Source organism: Callithrix jacchus, chromosome 8 (genome assembly GCF_049354715.1).
Source record: "Callithrix jacchus isolate 240 chromosome 8, calJac240_pri, whole genome shotgun sequence".
Taxonomy (NCBI): domain Eukaryota; kingdom Metazoa; phylum Chordata; class Mammalia; order Primates; family Cebidae; genus Callithrix; species Callithrix jacchus.
This window is the reverse complement of record NC_133509.1, coordinates 26077572-26082535: the sequence shown is the minus strand read 5'-3', so window position 1 is coordinate 26082535 and position 4964 is coordinate 26077572. Positions and strand designations below refer to the sequence as shown.

Below are 4964 nucleotides of genomic sequence, written 5' to 3'. Positions count from 1 at the left end.
CAAAGGTACTGTGATGCTTAATATTAGGTGTCAACTTGATTGGATTGAAGGACGCCTCAATAGCTGGGAAAGTATTGTTTCTGAGAGTGTCTGTGAGGGTGCTGCCAGAGGAGGCTGACATTTGAGTCAGTGGACTGGGAGAGGAAGACACACCCTCAGTGTGGGTGGGCACCATCCTACTGGCTTCCAGCATGACTAGAACAAAGCAGGTGGAAGAAGGTTGGAGAAGCTGGCTTGCTGAGTCTTCTGGCTTTTGTCTTTCTCCAGTGCGGGAGGCTTCCTTTTGTTCTTCCTGCCCTTGCCCGTTGGACTCCAATTCTTTGACTTTGCATTCTTGAACTTAAATCAGTGGTTTGCCTGGGGCTCTCAGGCCTCTGGCCGCAGGCTGAAAGCTGTATTGTGGGCTTCCCTGCTTTTGACACTTTTGGACACAGACTGAGCCACTACTGGCTTCTTTCTTCCCCAGCTTGCTGATGGCCTGTTGTGGGACTTTGCCTTGTGATCATGTAAGCCAATTCTCCCTAATAAACTCCATTTCATTTATACATATATCCTATTATTTCTGTCCTTCTGGAGAACCCTGACTAATACAGATTTTGGTACTTGGAGTGGGGCGTTGCTATAAAGATACCTGAAAATGTGGAAGTGACTTTGGAAGTGGGTAACAGGCGGAGGTTGGAACAGTTTGGAGGCCTCAGAAGACAGGAAGAGGGGGGAAAGTTTGGAACTTCCTAAAGCTTTGTTGAAGGGTTATGACCAAAATGCTGATAGTGATATGGACAATGAAGTTCGGGCTGATGAGGTCTCAAATAGAGATGAGGAACTTATTAGGAACTGGAGTAAAGGTCAACCTTTAACAAAGAGACTGGTGGCATTGTGTCCCTGCTCTAGGGATCTGTTGAACATTGAACTTGATTTAGGGTTTCTGGCAGAAGAAATTTTTAAGCAGCCAAGTGGTCAAGATTTGGCCTGCCTGCTTCTAACAGCACACGCTGATCTACATGAGCAAAGAAATTACCGGAAACTGGAACTTCTATTTAAAGGGAAGCAGAGCATAAAGGTTTAGAAAACTTGCAGTCTGATAATGTGGTAGAAAAGAAAACCCCATTTTCTGGGGAGAAATTCAAAGGCTTAAAGCCAAGACAATAAGGAAAATGCCTCCAAGGTATTTCAGAGACCCCTTTTGGCAGCCCCTCCCAGCACAAGCCTGGAGGTCTAGGAGGGAAAAGTGGCTTCATAAGTCAGACCCAGGGCCTTGCTGCTCTGTGCAGCCTTGGGACACGGCTCCCTGCGACCCAGCCACTCCAGCACCAGCTGTGGCTAAAAGGGATCTAGATACATCTCAGGCCACTACATCAGAGGGTGCAAGCTGGAAGTCACCAAGGCTTCCACATGAAGTCTGCAGGTGTGCAGAGGGCACACCTCTGGTTTAGGCTTGGGAGCCTGCACCTAGATTTCAGAGGATATACGGAAATGCCTGGATGTTCATCAGGGATAAAGCCCTTATGGAGAACCTCTACTAGGGCAGTGCAGAGAGGAAATGTGAGGTAGAAGCCCCCATCCATATTCCCCACTGGGGCACTCTCTCATGGAGCTGTGAGAAGAGGGCCACCATCCTCCGGACCCTAGAATGGTAGATCCACTGACAGCTTGTGCTGTGTACCCAGAAGCCACAGGCACTCAATGCCAGCCCCCACAAGCAGCTAAGGGGGCAGTACCCTGCAGAGCCATGGGGACAGAACTGCCCAAGGCCTTGGGAACTCCCCACATTGTATCGGCATGTCTTGGATGTGAGACAGGAAGCCAAAGGAACTTATTTTGGGGCTTTAATATTTAATGACTGGGCCGGGTGTGGTGGCTCAGGCCTGTAACCCCAGCATTTTTGGAGGCTGAGGCAGGAGGATCATGACGTCAGGAGTTTGAGACCAGTCTGGCCAACACAGTGAAACCCCATCTCTATTGAAAAAAATATATATTATATTAGATGGGCATGGTGGTAGTAATCCCAGCTACTTGGGAGGCTAAAGGAGGAGAATTGCTTGAACCCAGGAGGCGAAGGATGCAGTGAGCTGAGATTGCACCATTGCACTCCAGCCCCAGTGACAGTGTGAGACTCCAAAGATTTAATGACTGCTCTGGTGAGTTTCAGACTTGTGTGGGGCCTGCAGCCCCTTTGTTTTGGCCAATTTCTCCCTTTTGGAAAAAGAGTATTTACCCACTGCCTGTATCCCTATTGTATCTTGGAAGTAACTGACTTGTTTTTTATTTTACAGGGTCATAGGTTGAAGGAACTTGCCTTGTCTCAGATGAAATTTTGAATTTGGACTTTTTAGTTAATGTTGAAATGAGTTAAGGCGTTGGGGTGGGTTGAGAAGGGATGATTGTGTTTTGAAAGGTGAGAAGGACATGAGATTTGGGAGGGGCCAGGGTGGAATGATATAGTTTGGCTCTGCGTCTTCACCCAAATCTCATGTTGAATTGTAATTCCCAGTGTGAGAGAAGGGGCCTGATGGGTGGTGACTGGATCGTGGAGGCAGACTTTCCACTTGCTGCTCTCATGATAGAGTCCTTATGAGATCTGGTTGTTGTAAAGTGTGTGGCACCTACCCCTTTGCTCTCTCTTCCTCTTTTTTTAATTAATTAATTAATTTTTTATTTTTGGCTGGGGATGTCACTTTATTTGAATTTGGTTCATGGAGTGGGGGTCTCAGAGCAAACTGGAGGACCTTACACAGGCAACTGGGCCCAGGTAGCTGGACTCCTGACCCAGGACCTTGTTCTGGCCTGTCCTCCCAAAGCATAGCCTGCACCTTCTTCCCCTTCTTCAGAGGAGTCCCCTCCACCCCACAGGAGCTGTGGCCAAGCCCTGCAGCCCTGGGGAAGGAGGAAGTGTCCTACCGGTAGACACTAAGGCACAGCATGGCCTGGGGTCATAAGTGCTCTTCTGGAGGTGGCATCTTCTGGGGCTTCTGGCTGGGCGGGGGCTCCACACAACCACTGACCATCCAAAAGTGGTTTGGGTGCACCTGGCCCTGCACAGCCTCGCTGACCATCAATTCCCCGTCCACTGCAAACACACCCCTCCCATCCTTGGGCTCCAGGCCGAAGGCGACAACACACAGGCACATATATCAAGTAGGGGTATTACCTGCCCTTCTCCATGGCCAGGAAGAGGCGCAGCAGCATGGCCCAAGATGAGCCTCCCCAGACGCAGAACAGATGCATGACACCGGCGGCACAGCGGCACAGCGGCCCGTGGGTACCGGGAACATCTCGCTACCCAGGTGCTAGTGCAGCAGTGCCAACATCAGCACAAAGTCCTGTTCGGGCACCACTGTCCAGTGAGAGGGCACTGGCTCCTCCAGTGGCACAAGGTGTGCATCTACCCGGTCCTGCTGGACTACCACAGGAAAGACGGGTGTCTTGGGGCTGGCTCTTCCTACAGGGAGGTAGGCCAGTCGGCCGTGGTAGGTGCGCAGGGCTGCCAGGAGCAGGAAGATGCCCAGAGTGAAGCGTATCTCCCCCAGGCGCCGATACTTCGCACTCCAGGTCCACGTCAGCAATGAAGCCCCAGGTCAGACTGAGCACAGAGAAGAGGCGCAGCCCCAAAGCCATGTGCAGTGACAGCAGGTTCAGGGGCGACAGCAGCCGGCGGCACAGCAACAGCACGCAGTTAGTCCGGAGGTCTCCATCAGTAACCTGCTCCCAGCCAGCATAATGGTTCGAGGACGCTGCCAGCGCGTTGCCAAGAGCCTGCGGGGAGGCTGCACAGGTGCCCTGGATGGCGGCCTCCCAGTCAGGCCACTCCATGAGCGGATTCACCACCCGCGCATCAGCCGGTCCCCAGACCTGACTACCAGAGCGGCCCAGCTCCGCCGACCGCACCAGCTCCCACGCGTGGTTCCGCCACTCAGAGAGCATGGGCGTGAAGGAGACTTCAGCCTCAGCCAGAACGAGCTGCACGTGACTCCGGAAGAGCTGCAGGGTCTTGCCCTGGCCCCAGCGCGGGTTCAGCAGCACCAGCACTTAGCAGAGCAGCCCGCGGGATCCGTAACCGAGACCACGGCTCCCGCGCCAGGGGGTCCCGGAGCTGTTGGGGCAACTGCCCATGGCGGCGGCTCCTGCCTTCAGCTCTTCTTCGCTGCTGCCCAGGTAGCCGTCGCAGGGCAGGCTGTGGGGCTCGCCCTCCCCACTCGGAGCCCGGAGCCGGGGCTGTGGGAGCATTGACATCGTTCCCTGCTTCCTGCAGCGGCTCGATCCAGTCTGTCCGGTTTGCTGGGGAGGTGCCACCACCGTTTTACAGTGGCCTGGGGAAGAACACAGCTCTTCCCAAGCTCAGGCCAAGTCTGAGGGACTAGAGCGCCCCGCTGGAGCGGACTCCCCCACCTAGCTCCCTCCCGCCTCAAACTTTTCGCTCAATCTCTGTCTTCCTCTTGCTCTAGCCACGTAGGACATGCTGGCTTCTCCTTCCCCCTTCAGCTGTGATTGTAAGTTTCCTGAGGGCTCCCCAGCCATGCTTCCTGTACAGCCTGCAGAACCGTGAGCCAATTAAACCTCTTTTCTTTAAAAATTACCCAGTTTCAGGTATTTATAGCAGTGTGAGAACAGACTAATACTTGATAACTTGACAGGAATGAATAAATAAAGTGAAACAGATAATAAACACTATGGGAGATCGGAGGAGAGGACTTACTCCTAGAAGTCATCAGGGATGGCCTTCATGAGAGGTCCTTGAAGGGCAGGGAGGATCTAAACAGGCAGAGAAGGAAGAAAGATCTCAGAAGTGGGATCATAAACGCATATTGGAGGCAATGAAGATGCAGTCTGGTCGGAACAGAGGCTCTCCCAGAGACAGGAAATGGTCTTATTTGCAAACTGGAGAGAAAGATTTGGTACTGCCGGTCCTAAAGGGAAGATGTTGGACTTGATGACCTCTCAAAATGATTCAAAACAGAATGGTAAAT

General features: G+C 52.5%; 1 pseudogene; it reads right to left on the bottom strand.

The window, feature by feature from the left end:
• Positions 1–2689: 2689 nt before the first annotated feature.
• LOC100392268 (sphingosine kinase 1 pseudogene) lies at positions 2690–4706 on the bottom strand (annotated as a pseudogene).
• Between the last annotated feature and the right edge of the window lie 258 nt (positions 4707–4964).